The sequence below is a fragment of the Panthera uncia genome, chromosome A2, assembly GCF_023721935.1.
Source record: "Panthera uncia isolate 11264 chromosome A2, Puncia_PCG_1.0, whole genome shotgun sequence".
Taxonomy (NCBI): domain Eukaryota; kingdom Metazoa; phylum Chordata; class Mammalia; order Carnivora; family Felidae; genus Panthera; species Panthera uncia.
Genome location: NC_064816.1, coordinates 96,276,269 through 96,291,709, shown reverse-complemented (window position 1 = coordinate 96,291,709; position 15,441 = coordinate 96,276,269). Strand labels below are relative to the sequence as shown.

General features: G+C 35.4%; 1 pseudogene; it reads left to right on the top strand.

Moving 5' to 3' along the window:
* Positions 1–3,112: 3,112 nt before the first annotated feature.
* Positions 3,113–3,492, top strand: LOC125930994 (anaphase-promoting complex subunit 16-like; annotated as a pseudogene).
* Positions 3,493–15,441: the final 11,949 nt, after the last annotated feature.

The window sequence follows — 15,441 nt, the reverse complement described above, 5'->3', positions numbered from 1 at the left end:
GAATAGAGAGGTGCTTGATGGATTGCATAAATAAACTATTTGCTTTATCAGAGGAAACCTGTAATTACATTTAATATGCTTAATCCCTGAACTGTGCCTTCTTAGCAATGTTAACTCGTAAAAAAGAGGTAATGTGGATCATGGTTAGGTTTGCTCTGTAAAATTGCAGGAGGTATTCCAAGGAGAATGATGTAGAAGAAGTTATAACACAATTGCCTTTCCAGGGACTTACTTGGAAAGTAGATCTCTAGGATGAGTAGACACATATCAGAGATGTGAGGAGCCATTGTGTTTGAGGTGACTGGCATGGGTAATGACCCCCCAGCAGTGGAGAGAACCTATCATAAACTCCTTCAGCCTGTGTCCTAGTTCCCTGAGGCACTTGCCTGCACCTGGGTAAATGTGGAGTATGTTTTAGCCAACTCCTATGTAACCAGATTGCTGCTTCCTCTATAGTGGACAGAATATCCTAGATATCCTAGTCATTTGAAAATCCATGTAGAGACATTTGAACCCAATCTTTATTTTTATTTTTTATTTTTATTTTTTAACGTTTATTTATTTTTGAGACAGAGAGAGAGCATGAACAGGGGAGGGGCAGAGAGATAGGGAGACACAGAATCTGAAACAGGCTCCAGGCTCTGAGCTGTCAGCACAGAGCCCGACGCGGGGCTCGAACTCACGGACCGTGAGATCATGACCTGAGCCGAAGTTGGACGCTTAACTGACCAAGCCACCCAGGCGCCCCTTAAACCCAATCTTTAAAAGAGACTTAGCTATATGGAATATCACAGAGCTGATTTCACTGGAGCTCTTTGGCCTATATTTCTTTATTTCTCTCTTTTTAAATTTTTTTAAATTATTTTTATTTTTGAAAGAGAGAGAGAAAAACAGTCCGAGCAGGGGAGGGGCAGAGAGAGAGGGAGACACAGAATCTGAAGTAGACTCCAGGCTCTGAGCTGTCAGCACAGAGCCTGCCACAGGGCTTGAACTCACAACCCATGAGATCATGACCTGAGCCGAAGTTGGGCGCTTAACCTCCTGAGCCACCCAAGCGACCCTGGCCTATATTTCTTTAAAGTACTATTTTAGATTTTAGAGAGAAAATGTCTTTGCCATTCACTGTGTAAGAAGATCCAATACCATATTTATATATATGTATCTGAACCAGTATTAAGTAGAGTGGAATTTGAGTGACTGATATAATTATAAAATTTTTGAATAAAACTAGCACCAAAATTCTTTAATGTCCTCCATCCTTTTATCCTAAAACAAAATTGATAATTGGGCACATGTAGTGTCACAACTGAGAAATTGTGTTTCTTTTGAATACTTCTTTTTTGGAAGGACCATTAAGGTGCTTAGAGTAAATATTCCTACTTATCTGTGTGTAAGTCTGTGAAAAGATGACTGGTTGACTCTTGTTTAGATAAAAGCACTACAAAAACCCAATGATCTCAAGCTTTCTTTCTTTCTTTCTTTCTTTCTTTCTTTCTTTCTTTCTTTATATTTCTTTATATTTAAATGTTTATTTATTTTGAGAGAGAGAGAGAGCAAGCAGGGGAGGAGCAGAGAAAGAGGGAGAGAGAATCCCAAGTAGGCTTCCATACTGTCAGTGCAGAAGGCAACATGGGGCTCAGTCCCACAAACCATGAGATCATGACCTGAGCCAAAGTCAAGAGTTGGAGCCTTAACTGACTGAGCCATTCAGGCACTGCCCCCCACCGCCCCCGCCGTGATCTCAAATTTGAAGGCCAAGAAAAAGTAATTACACATGTCAGAAACATAAATGGCAATTATTCACAGGAAAGATTTAGGTAAAAGTTGAACCCATAGGACCTCCCTCCAGATGGCAAATCGCACAGCCTCACTTCCACATGCTAAGGAAATGACTTCATCTTTAAGTATTACCTGCTCCCCTGTCATTCTAAGACTGTGCTAGATGGGAATTTTAAAGTTTGGGGTTGTTATGTCATCAGCTCAGGAGATGCAGAACTGAGAGAGATGTTATGAAACCTCCAATCCAACTCCCTTGTTTTCATGTTTTTGAGGGAATGAAGAACAGGACAGAGAAAAACTAGAGACATTCCCCTAGGTCACACAGAAAGGCAAGTTGCTAATTACATGACAGTTGCTCATATGGTTTAATTGTTTTTATGACAACCCTTAAATCCTGTTTCTCCCTCCTTCTTCACTGCATTTCCTTTTTCTTTGGAGACTGTCATGATCAGGGTAAAATACTGAGGTAATCACAGACCCATTGTGATTGCTATCCAGGGTCCAGCATTCATATATTATTTACTGCTGAGTTCTAGCCTGTAAAACACCTGTTCTCCTAATTTTTCTCTGGAATGAACACAAGTATGCATATGAGTATGCATATACCTGACCCACTCCTGGCTGTGGGCTCATATTTCCAATGCGCTGTAACTGCACTGCTTTCCCTTCCCAAGAAAGAACAATTGACTATAATAGTGACATTCTTTATAGGGAAAATCTTAAGTATTCTAAAAAATTTTTATTCATTAAATCATTCACATATTTTCATAGTTTAAGCTATTTCTAGCCACATCTCCAAACTGATTGTGACTATGGTCACTAATATTCCCAATGAGAAATGTTGCTTTGTGAAGTCACTTTGTTTGATTTAATCCTTTGCATGATCTTATGTGGTAGTTACTAATTTTATCTCCATTTTATACATGAGAAACCTGAAGCTCAGAGAAGTTAAGTAACTTGCCCAAAGTCCCACTGGCCAGTGGAGGAAAAGTCAGCATCCTAACCCTGATGTCACTGACTCAAAAGCACATAACCTTTCTCCTATGCTATAGTGCTTTCTTTAAGAATTGAGTCTGCACTTAAAAATTGAGAACAAACTGAGGGTAGATGGGGGGTGGGAGGGAGGGGAGGGTGGGTGATGGGTATTGAGGAGGGCGCCTTTTGGGATGAGCACTGGGTTTTGTATGGAAACCAACTTGACAATAAATTTGATATTAAAAAAAATTAAAACAAAACATAACAAAATGAAAGAATTGAGTCTCCAGTCCTCCTCTTAAACGCTGCCTGCGCTGCAGCTCTGGCTGCCCCTGGGGGGCAGGGCTGTAGGGGAAAGTGCCGCATCCTTTGAGCGAAGTGAGAATTCTGCTAGAGAGGAAATGGCTGCCTCTTCATCATCCTCCTCAGCTGCTGGGGTCGTTGGAAGTTCTGTCACTGGATCTGGTGTCAGTGTCTCAGACCTTGCCCCACCACGGAAAGCCCTTTTCACCTACCCCAAGGGAGCTGGAGAGATGTTAGAAGATGGCTCTGAGAGATTCCTCTGCAAAATCTGTTTTCAGTTACCAAGTGACATCTGTGCTTAAACAGGTGAAAGATGATCAGCAAGTTGCTCAGATGAAAAAATTAGCTGGTTTGGTAGAAGAGCTGGAGGCAGATGAGTGGTGGTTTAAACCCATCGAGCAGCTGCTGGTGTTCACATCCTCTTCAGATTGACCTTGCCCGGATGGCCACCTCTGGTGCACAGCCAGTGCCCAGGGAGGGACTTTTCTTGCAGCTTACACAGCCACCCAGAGATGCACAGCTCCACTGTGGAATTGTCTGATACACATCCATGCTTGGTTTCTCTGTATCTATCTGCAAGCAACAAATACTTAAATGTGTGATCATGCAGGGAAAAGTTTTGTTTATTCAGAAAAAGTATTGAGAATCAGATTAATACAACCAGAATCAGGTTTAAAAGATATTTATAAAACTTTACAAGCCAGGTAGGACATATGCCAGAATTGGCCAACTGAATGACGTCACTCCTGTCATTCATGCAGTGCCTGGAGTCCTCACCAGTCAAATCCAAGATCAGGATCTGGAATTACAAAACACAGCATTTCTGACCTAAAACAGTTCTTTGCAGATGAATGTGATTTAAACTCAGGACCTGTCCAAATGAGGAATTTTAAAATGTTCATTTTTTTCCTTCTATTTTTAGACATCTAATTCTATAGATTCCAATTTTTTCTAACCTCTTCTAGATACATGCCAAATGCTGGCAAAAATACTTACTTTTTGAATGTTGAAGCACTTGTAAAAATAAATCTGTGAGCAAAATCCTTTTAAACAAAGAAATCCCGAGTTCATTTTATTGGTGGGCTCAAGCAATTCTGTAGCAAATAAATCCTTTGAAAGAGTTAAAAAAAATTGAGTCTCAAATACATCCTTCTTTCATAAATACCAAGTGTTAGGTGGGTGATTCCATGCTTAGTTGGAGTAAGAACACCTAGAGAAATGTAGCTTCTGTCCTGTCCTCTCTACTATATTTCATCCCTCTTCTTAGAATGATTTTTCATTACCTTTTCAATTTAAAATGTATATAAAAGCAAATGCATGTGTTCTTCTCTCTTTCTTTCATAAACAGTAGTGTAATACACTACTATGTATTTTTCCCCGTTTTGCTTTTTTACTTAGCCATACTTTCTGGAAATGACTACAAGGACATGCACAGACATACTCTCTATTCCTTTTACAGCTCCATAGCACTCCACTCAATGCATGTACTGTACTTCATTTAGCCAGCTCCATTGGATTGATAGTTGGGTTACTTTTGGTCTTATTTTGTTATAAACACTATTTAAAAGAATAGATAGCCTTATGTATTATTGTATTGTTTTTGTATACATCTTTTTTTGTCATGCATTGTTAGGATAGATTCATAGAAGTAGTTGGTATTGCTAAGAAGGTAAATGCACATATAATTTTGCTACATGTTGTTAAATTCTACTCTGTAATAGTTGTATTAATTTACCACCCCAATCAGCAATTCAAGAGCACCTTTCCTTCACAGTGTTGCTGCCAATAATGTTCATCAAATTTGAATTTTTATCAAACTGATAAGTGGGAAAAAATGTAACAGTGCAGTTTTAAGTTGTGTTTTTCTTATTATGAATAAATTTGGGTATTTTTCCATATGGTTAAAAGCTATTTATTTGTGTCTCTTTTTTTGGGCAATATTTATTCATTTCCATTGTTTGTCTTTTTTTTTCAGTTTTTAAGGGCTCTTTATTTTTACGAATATCGATTTTTTTTCTGTGATAGATATTACAAATATTTTTCTCAGTTTGTCATTTGTCTTTTGGCATTTTGATTTTGTTACCATAAAACTATTTGCCATAAAATTTCCATTATAGTCAATTTCCACTTACCAAGAAATAGTACAGAGTAACCAATCTGAGAAATAATTGTGATTAAAAGCATTATTAATATACTGTGAATTTTTGGAAATGTGTAGTTACTATGAATCAATGAAGATAGCCACAAATAAGAAGCCAGGTCTTTGCAAGAAAAAAAAAACCTAACAATATGTAAGGGTACAAGAAATATATGAACAAATAGGGGAAATATAGTATTTTTGGATAAAAATATTCAGTAGTAAAGGTGTCATTTTACCTACCAGATATATAGGAACTATCAAATCCAAAGATGCAAAAATAATTTAAAAATGAAAAAAAGTAAACAGGGACTCAAAAAATGTGTAGAACAGTACCAAATTACTAACATATGTGCAATTGGAATCTTAGAATCAGAAGAGAGTAAGATTGAGCCAGGAAAAAAAAAATCAAAATTCAGAATATGATGCCTGAAAACTTTGTAAATTTTATGAAAAAAAAATCCCTCAAAACCCTGATTTACAGATCCAAGGAACTCAACCAAACACCAAACAGAATATATATATGTAATTATAATAGCTATATTTTAAAGAAAACCATACCTGTGCACACGATAGCCAAATTGCTAAAAACTGAAGATAAAGAAAAAAAGCATATACAAAAAAGACATTATTTAAAGGAAAACAGGATAAGAAGGACATCCTTAAAATGTTGAAAGAAAAATAAATTATTCACCTAAAATCCTATGTTAAGTAATAATAAGCTTTAAAATCAAGGATAAAATAAAAACATTTTCAGATAAATGAAAACAGAGAAAATTCCTTGATGGCAGATATCCTTAAAATAGACAATGGGCAATGAATAAAGTTTACAAATCCAAACATTAGTTACTTGAATAGATTAATAAAATGGATAAACCCCCTAACAAAAGTAGTCAATAATAAAGAGAATACAAATTACCAAAATAAAAAATGTAAGAGGGATTATCACTACAGATAATATAAGTCTTAAAAGGGGAGTATGATAATCACATTTCTGACAATTAATACAACAACTTTGATAAAATAGATAAATTCCTTGAAAAACAAAATTTACCAAAATGAACTCAAGAAGAAATACAAAATATGAATAACTTCTTATCCATTAAGGAAATTAAAATTTTAATTAAAAAACTTCCCACAAAGAAGATTACAAGCTTATATGGTTTTACTGATAATGTTAACACACATTCAAGAAAAAATAAATATCAATAGTACATAAATTTTTACAAAAAATTGAGGAGGAGGGAACATTTCTCCGTTACTTTTATGAGGCCAGAATAACACTGACAACAAAACTCACAAAGACAATACCAAAAAAATGATGTTACAGACCAATAACTCTCATAGAACAAATTCTCAACAATATTAGTAAATAAAATCCAACAATATATAAATGAGGGTAATACCACACGATTAAGTCAGGTTTATCCCAGATATTCAAGATTGCTTCATTGTTCAAAACTCAGTGTAACTCACTACATTAGGAAAGTAAAGGAGGGGCAACTGGGTGGCTTAGTTGGTTAAGTGCCCGACTCTTGATCTCAGCTCAGCCTTGATATCAGGGACATGAGTTCAAGCCCTGCATTGGACTCCATGCCAGGTGTGGAGCCTACTTAAAAAAAAAGAAAAGAGGGCCGCCTGGGTGGCTCAGTCAGTTAAGCGTCTGACTTCGGCCCAGGTCATGATCTCACAGTTCGTGGGTTTGAGCCCCACATCAGGCTCCGTGCTGACAGCTCAGGGCCTAGAGCCTACTTCTGATTCTATGTCTCCCTCTCTCTCTGCCCCATCCCCACTCATGCTCTGTCTCTCTCTCTCTCTCTCTCAAAAATGAATAAATGTTAAAAAAAAAATTAAAAGAAAAGAAAGGAAAAACATGATCTTAGCAGATTCAAAAAAAGCATTTGACAAAATTTAAAACCAGTATGTAGTAAAAATTCTCAGTAATAGGAATAAAAGAAAACTGCCTCATGTTGATAAAAGGCATTTGTGAAAATCCTGCAAAAAATTTCATACTTAATGGTGACGCTCTGAATTCTTTCTCCCTAAGATCAGGAACATTGAGAGGATGCCCTCTTTGCCCTCTCTCACTATTTTCATTTAATATTTTACTAGCTATTCTAGCCACCGGAGTAGGCAAGATAAATAAATAAAAGACATACAAATTGGAAGGGAAGAAATAAAACTATTTATTTACAGACAGCATAAATGGCTAAATAGAAAATCCCGAGGGCACTAAGAAACTGTTAGAACAATAACTGAATTTGCAATAATAATAAATGGATTTTAGAATATACCATATACAAAATTTCAGTATAGAACATTTCTATATTTCTAACATTATATTTCTATATACTTGCAACAAAAAATGGAAAATAAAAATTTTAAACACTAAAATTTATTATAATATAAAAATAACTATAGAATACCTAGACATACATTTAACAAATTATGTAAAGGACCTGTACATTGAAAACTACAAAGTGTTGCTAAAAGAAACTAAAGATTATGTAAATCATTGGGAAGATCTACTATATTCATGGATTGAAAGAATGATTTATGTTAAAATATATATTCTTCCCAAGTTTATCTAGAAACACAAAGCAATCCCAGTAAAAATTTCAGCAGAATTTTGTTTTGTTTTGTTTTGGAAATTGGCAAGTTAATTCTAAAAATTACATAGAAATGCAAATGATTGAGAATAGCCAGTGTAATTTTAAAAGAAAGTTGGAGGAATTATATTAACTATTTTAAGATTTACCATGAAGCTATGATTATCAGAGTATAGAATTATGTGTCTTGTAATGGACATATAAGTCAATGAAACAGAATAGGAGTACAAAAATAGAGCTGCATGCACGCACACACACACACACACACACACACACGTACACACACACACACACTGATTTCTGACAAAGACTCAGAAGTAACAGAATTCTAACAAGAATGGATTTCACAGACATTTGGGCAAACATGCCATTTTATGAACTTATAGAATAGGCAAGTCTAGTCTTGATAAAAATCACATCAACTCTTTTCAGGAGTAAGTAATAGTTGTAAGAGATTGACTACAAAAGGATATGAAGATCATTGTTTGGGGGAAGTAAATGTTCTTGAAAAAATGTTTTTTTAATGTTTATTTATTTTTAAGAGACAGAGAGTGTGTGTGTGAGCAGGGAAGGGGCAGAGATAGAGAGAGACACAGAATCTGAAGCAGGCTCCAAGCTCTGAGCTGTCAGCACAGAATCCAACCCAGGGCTCAAACCCAGGAACCAGGAGATCATGACCTGAGCCAAAGTCTGATGCTTAACCTACTGAGCCACCCTGGCATCCCTGGGGGAAGTAAATGTTCTATAGTTTGATTGGTATGGTGTTTACAAGTTCGTATACAGTTGTCAAATGTCAGCAGCCCGTGCCCTTAAATTTTGACATTATTTTTATTGTATGTGTATATACCTCAATAAATTTTATTTTAAAAACATCTTTCATATAACTGTTACCTCTCAGTAATGAATGTGTATTGTAATCTTGTTTAGAATGGTAAAAAATATTGGAAATAAATTAATCCAACAACGGAGAAAGAGTTAACCTATAGCCACAAATGATTGGAGATGGGAATAATTAAAATTACTATAACTGAGCAAAAATATTTACTCATTAGTTTGTAACTACTATTGTGAACCATAACAACCAGTAGACATATACTGTGTGCTTGTTATTCTACATTTGCTTCCTTCACTCTCATTTTCAATCTTTCAATTCTCTACTTGTTGCCCTGCGTGGCTGAGGCATAGGGCCAGCATTGCCCAGATTCCCTTGTTAGCTAGATAAACTTGTTCAGTTTAGCCAGTGAAAGCCATCAACAGAACATTGGGATGAAAAAGGAAGACAAGATATAAGTATTTCTTTACCATTTCTTCCTTGCTTTGTTTCAGGGTTCTGGCAGTGGCTTTGGCGCCCAAGACCATAGCTTTGTCTGTTGGGCAACCTCTCTTCTATGACTCCAGCTCTTATTGGGCTCCAATAACATTATCTAGTCCTTTATTTCCAAGTTTTGGATGGTAATAGCTTCCTGCTCTGCTATCTCCGGGTACTTTAACATCCTTTATTGTTTTTATTGACTGCCCACACCTCTGTAAATAGTCTCTTTATTAAGGTCTGTTGAATTGCTCCATCTCAATAAAATTCTGTTTCCCACTAAGATAGATCTACCCTGGTCTTTCTGCAGTATTTCTAATTGCATATAACAGTTTTACCTTACTAATGTCAAAGCAACCAAGATAAAATTAGGTAACACATCTGAAAGCAGACTTTTCAGTTGCTACCATTTGACCATTTTCCTTCAAGCAATTTGTATAGACTAGCTTTAGACATTTTACTTTACTCTTTGTAAGGATATCTTTAAAATGATAACTGTATATCAAATATTAAATGGAATTTAACCTAATCATCCAAGTATATTTCATACAGCTTTGACCTGTTTTAATTGTGTCATTGACTTTTCTATGATTTCTTTCTCTTCTTTTACCAGGTGTAGTAGAGAAGTCAGATTTCTGGTCCAGGAATCTCTGTAGGTTTATGTACTTAGCATTTAGAACTTTCATAAAATTCAGGCTGGGTAGCTTGACAAGTACACCAGTATTTTTATTTATGAGGCATAAATATGCTACCTCTAGCTTAGTCAGATTTCCTGAAGCCTTTCTTAAATGATTTTCTGCTGCTAAAACCTCTTGTGCTCAGTACACAATTGATTTAGATATTGTTAAACCATTAAATTGCCAGCTTTCTCTTCTCCTTTCTTTGCTGAATAACACAGCTATGTGTTTGTTGTTCTCTTTTAGCTCTGAGCTAAAATTCAGAAGAAAGCAGTGCTAAGAATTGTGATTAGTGATTCCAGGTGAAATGGCTGCTAATGTCAAACATTTCTTCCTTGACTAGGAAAGATGAGAAGTCAATCTTTTTTAATATGATCATCCTAATGGTGCTACTCTGGGTAATGAAAGATTTTAATTTATTTGGAATCAGACCATATACTAAGATTAGCAGGAACCAGATATTTTTCCAGGACAGAACCTTAGAGTAATCTTGGTCCAGAAACATTATTACCTACACAGATGCTGACAACACAGTCAAAGCTGCTTTTCATTTATGAAAATCAGAATCAATTTAGTACTAAATCAGGAGCCCATGAAGGCGTTACTTCAAGCGGCGATTTCTTTGATTAGCTATAACTTCAGTTTTGTGACTGTGGGAAGTGATTATCTTTGCTCGTGGAAGACAAATTCCTACTGCAAAAGGACAAGAAATCTATCCCCCTTTTGACTATGACACCAATCAGTTCTAATGTGAACTATAATTCTTCAGTGCCCTGTAATTTTCCTAAAAGCTTCCAGATTGGAAAATGCTGTTCAAACTGACAGCTTCTTTCTCTCTTTATGTACTTGCACAGCAGGTGGATGTAGAAGTGACAGAAATGTGTCCTGTTTCATTACTTAATCTTTTTGATGGATATCATGCTATCTCTTTATTGTGCAACTGGAGAAAGGGCTTCTTTGCTGTCATGGTTACAATATGTCATTGCTGGAATTTTAAACTGAGACACGATGTAGTTGATGAGAGTTTTTATGCAATCTCTAATATTGTCCCTGTCATTGATATCTCTGCAGAAGAAAGTCTTTGTCTGTTCTGAAGTATATAATCCAGTTTTCTTAGTGATTATGAAGTCTTTGGATGACCAAGAGAAGTATAAAATTCAGTAGTTAAAGAATGAAATTGTCTTTATTGGTTCTCTTCAGCAAATACCACATTTTTGTGTTATTCTTCAGAAAATATTAACTATTTCAGTAAATATTTCCCTGGGGGCTTAATTGATACCCAATTATCATTATTTTAAACCCTAATATTCTTTATAAAAATGTAGCATTTGCTGAAATAGTGCATCTTATGTACTGTTAACCTGTTTATCCTCTCAGTTTTTATATAACAATATTTCTTAAATAACAGTTACTTTCTCTACTTATTATCTAGAGTTCAACAACATTTATCTACATGGGGTCTGTACACAGGTGTTTAACAAATTTAAAAATACAGTAAAATTTGATATTATTAGTCTGTTTATGTGAAAACATTTGAATTAATTCATCTGGAAGCATAAATTCAGCCAAAATTATATTGAAGTATTTCTGAAAAGTTAAGCTTATCCCATCACCTGTGACTTAGTATTCAGCATCTATAAACTCTTTAGTATTCAGCATCATGTCCCTTTGAAACTGATTGCATTAACCCAATTTTTAAAAGGGAGGAATGAGTCAGAAAGATGTTAGCAAGTTTTAGGTTTAAGTATGTGTTTTTATTTTTAATTTAAATTTTCACTGTAATTATTGTGGTGTTTTTTGAAATGTGTACTTATTTATTTGGAGAGAGAGTGAGAGAGAGAGAGAGATCATGAGTGGGATTGGGGCAGAGAAAGAGGAGAGAGAGAATTCCAAGCCAACATGGGGCTTGATCCCACGAACACTGAAATTATGACCTGAGCCAAGATCAAGAGTCAGACACTCAATGGACTCAGCCACTCAGGTGCCCCTATAATTATTGTAGTGTTTTATTTTGAAAAGTGAAGTTTCTGAGAGGAAAAAGTAATATAAACTCAGTTACAACCATTGTTCCTTTGCAAATGGACTATATATCTGTTTTATGATAAGCGTATTACAACATTGAGAATTTATGTTTTGCTTGAGCCACATGAAACATGATTTAACAAACAATATTGTTTTGGTGATATGTAAACAATTTCTAAATTTAAGTGTATATATTTATATTTCTTCTTCTAAAATGGTAAATGTTTCCAGATAATCATTTATACTTCAATTTTTAGTTGTTAAAGGCAATGCTATATATATTTTTTCTGGTGCTTTAAGACACCTTATTTGTGTGAAATATGTGTCCTCACCAACCTAGGTAGTCACTGCATGATTCAGGGTAGTTTCAGAGGGTCCTGCACACCTTTCGCCGTCGGCTGCTCTCTCACTGTAGCTTACTGCCTGCTGCCCAGGGAAACAAAAGCTGGCAGTCCAAGCCCCATTTCCCTCGATGTTAGGTTTATATGTGTATTTGGAATAGTGAGATATGCCAGTCACAGTTTTGACTGCTTTGGACAACTTCCTTCTGTTTCTTGTGGAAGGGTGGATAAAGGGAGGGTAGGGAAGGAAGCATTTTCTCAACAACTTTCATAAGCTTCAAAATAAACCACTTCTGCCATCTCTCTTTAATAGATTGCTTGTAAGGATAACCAGTGAGCCAGGTTCTGATGTATAGATCATTCCAGAACAGGTTGTGTGTGTGTGTGTGTGTGTGTGTAATAAACTCCATAAGATATTATCATAACAGGTTTATGTGGCTAATTTTCATTTATTTTATCCACCTAGTTACAGTTTTCTTTATTTTGCATTTATCCTAAATTTGTAAGACTTATCTAGGACTGTGTCCTTCTATGTGGAGACTATTCTTTATTATTTCCTTGGTAGTTTTGCTGGTGGTAAATTAATCTATTTTTTTTTTAGCCTGAGGATATCACTTTAGTTTAAATTTGGATGATATTTTCAATAGCATAGAAATCAATTCTTTTTCTTTCAGTCCATTGAAAATATCACTGTATATTGTTTTATGAGAAGTCATCTCTTATACTGATTATTACTCATTTGAATATAGTATCTATTTCCCTCTGTCTGCTTTTAAGATTGCTCTTTATATTTGGCTGTCTGAAATTTTACCATGATATGTATAGGTGTGGATTTGTCTGTATTTTTCATGCTTGGGCTTCTTAAATCTGTGGATGATGTCTTTGAACAGTTTTGGAAAATTCACAGCCATTATCTTTTTAAGTATTGTGGCTTCTGCCACATCTGAGAAAGGAAATAAATGCATGTTTGCTCTTTTCACTGTATTATCTATCTCTCTTCCTCCCTCTCTTGTTTCTGCTGGTTCATATGCATTTTTTCCTCTCTCTGTGTTATCACTGGTTGCATTATCATTGCCTGGTTATCACTGATTGCGTTCCAGACACTTTATTTGAAAAATTCCTTGAATAAATAACTTGAGGCTTAGCTAATATTATGTTCCAATCAAAATTATTTTTGTTGGCTTCTGTTGTGCACCTGTGGGCACTGTAAACTCTTGCCTAGTATTACCTTAATCCAATTTCAGAATTTATCCAACTTGATCACTTGACATTGGGCCATAGTCCATATAGGGGAGAGTTTATCTCTGGTTCTTCTTACTTCTATGATTAAGCCATTTGGGGTCCCAACCCAAAAAATCTTGTACCAGATTTGTATCTGGTACAAATACAGGATTGTACCAGATTCCCCAGTTGTTGGGGACACTGCTTTTTTTCTGTACTCCAAGCTAAATAAGTCTGCTGACTGAGCAGCCTCTTTAGGAATCAACAGATGCCCCTGAGAAGCAGTTCCAAATGCTTATGTCTCTGTTTTCCCACCTTCTCCAAAATCTTGGCCTGGGGATTTTTCAATATTTTCATATCTTTATGACACTAACATGTAATTTTTTAAATTTGTGTTCATTTTTTTAAAATGTCATCTGAGTGAGTGCTGCTCTGAATTATCTGGCTTTCCATTACTGCAAGTGGAAGGCTCGTTGTCTTTTTAATTTTCATATAGATCTTACTGCTCACATCAACTAATACAGATAATATAGAGATAATATACAATTGTGTTTCTCTACACTTGTTTCACTGTGGAAACATTTGTTTCCCCACTGACACTAAGCTTTTTGCAAGCAAGGGCTATTTTATGTATTTTTCCATATACACCCCTGTACCACCATTCACCCCATATCCCACATTCTAACTCAGACTGAAAAATAAATAAACACAATTATATCTTTACTAGCTTGATATAATAAATGCCTGAGTCAATTAACACAGGAAGAAATTGCTTTTACTTTCATTTAAAATAAATTATTATGGTAGAGGTTAATTAAGTTTAAGATAGCAATGCTCTTCTGTTATTTATTACTGCTATTTTTATTATTGCTCTTTCTTAGGTGTTTCATACAGTGTAATCACTATCTTCTCTTGCCCTTTATCCGTACTACATCTTTCTGGCATCTTCTCTTGATGAATCATTCATATTGCCCACATTGCCTATTCTGTGTATGTTTCTTTTCAGGGGGCCTACAATTATGCCCCTGGCAGAGCTAGAAAGCCCAACTCCTGGTCACCTCTTAAGCAGTGGCCATTGCTCATTGGACCTCAGGACACCTAAGGACACCTGGAACAAATTCAGCCAATCGGATGCTTTCTTCAGAGAGTTAGGAATTAGGTTCTAATCCATTTTCTTAAGTTGTGGAATTGAAAAAAATGACATGAATAGTACTGAAGTAGCCATGTCTATAGTAGACATAAAAAAGTCAATCTGCAGAGAAGGAGTGAGAAAAATGGGACAGATACCAAGAATTAAGCAAAGAGAGGCCATGCCACACCTTTTCACTTTCGGAGCTTGAGCTTGTTTTTGTTAGCTGTGATACCTAACTGCACAAGTCATTGTGAAATAATCCTTCTATTAAATCTCCTCACCCCTGCCTTTTTTTTTTTTTTTTTTTTTTGCAACGGCTAATACAGGTGAGTTCTGTTCCTTGTAATCTAAATAATTTTTCACCAGGGCAAGACCAATTCATGATATTACATTTTGAACACTGGTTTATTTTTATCTCTATCTTGTATGAATAACTGGTAGTTTATTACATCTCCCAATTTTATTTGAGATCTAAAGTAATTGGAATTACATACATAGAAAACCACTTTATAAGTTCCTGTAACATAGTAGGTTAGAGTACTTAATGAATAAGTGAATACTTTGAACTAGGGAGAAAAATAAAATCCTTGATTAACAACTCATTGGGTTTTAGGAAATCTTTACAAGACATATGCTATTATGTGATCTTTTTTCTAAGGTAAACTTTCAGATAGAGGCCCCAAATGAGGCAATAAAATGACTTTGAAAAACCCCCAGGAAAAGAAGCATCATAAATCTATCCAATCCTTGATTCATGTTGCATTGTTTATAATTAACCACACAAGGAACTAACCCACAGAGACCATAATGGAATTATCTTTCTGAAAGAACCCTTTCAGAATGACCCACTGAGAGATTTTAGAAATCTCTCTATAGGCAAGTTTTCCTAAGACTTGTGAAATGTACTAAAGAAAATAGCACAATACTGGGAGATTT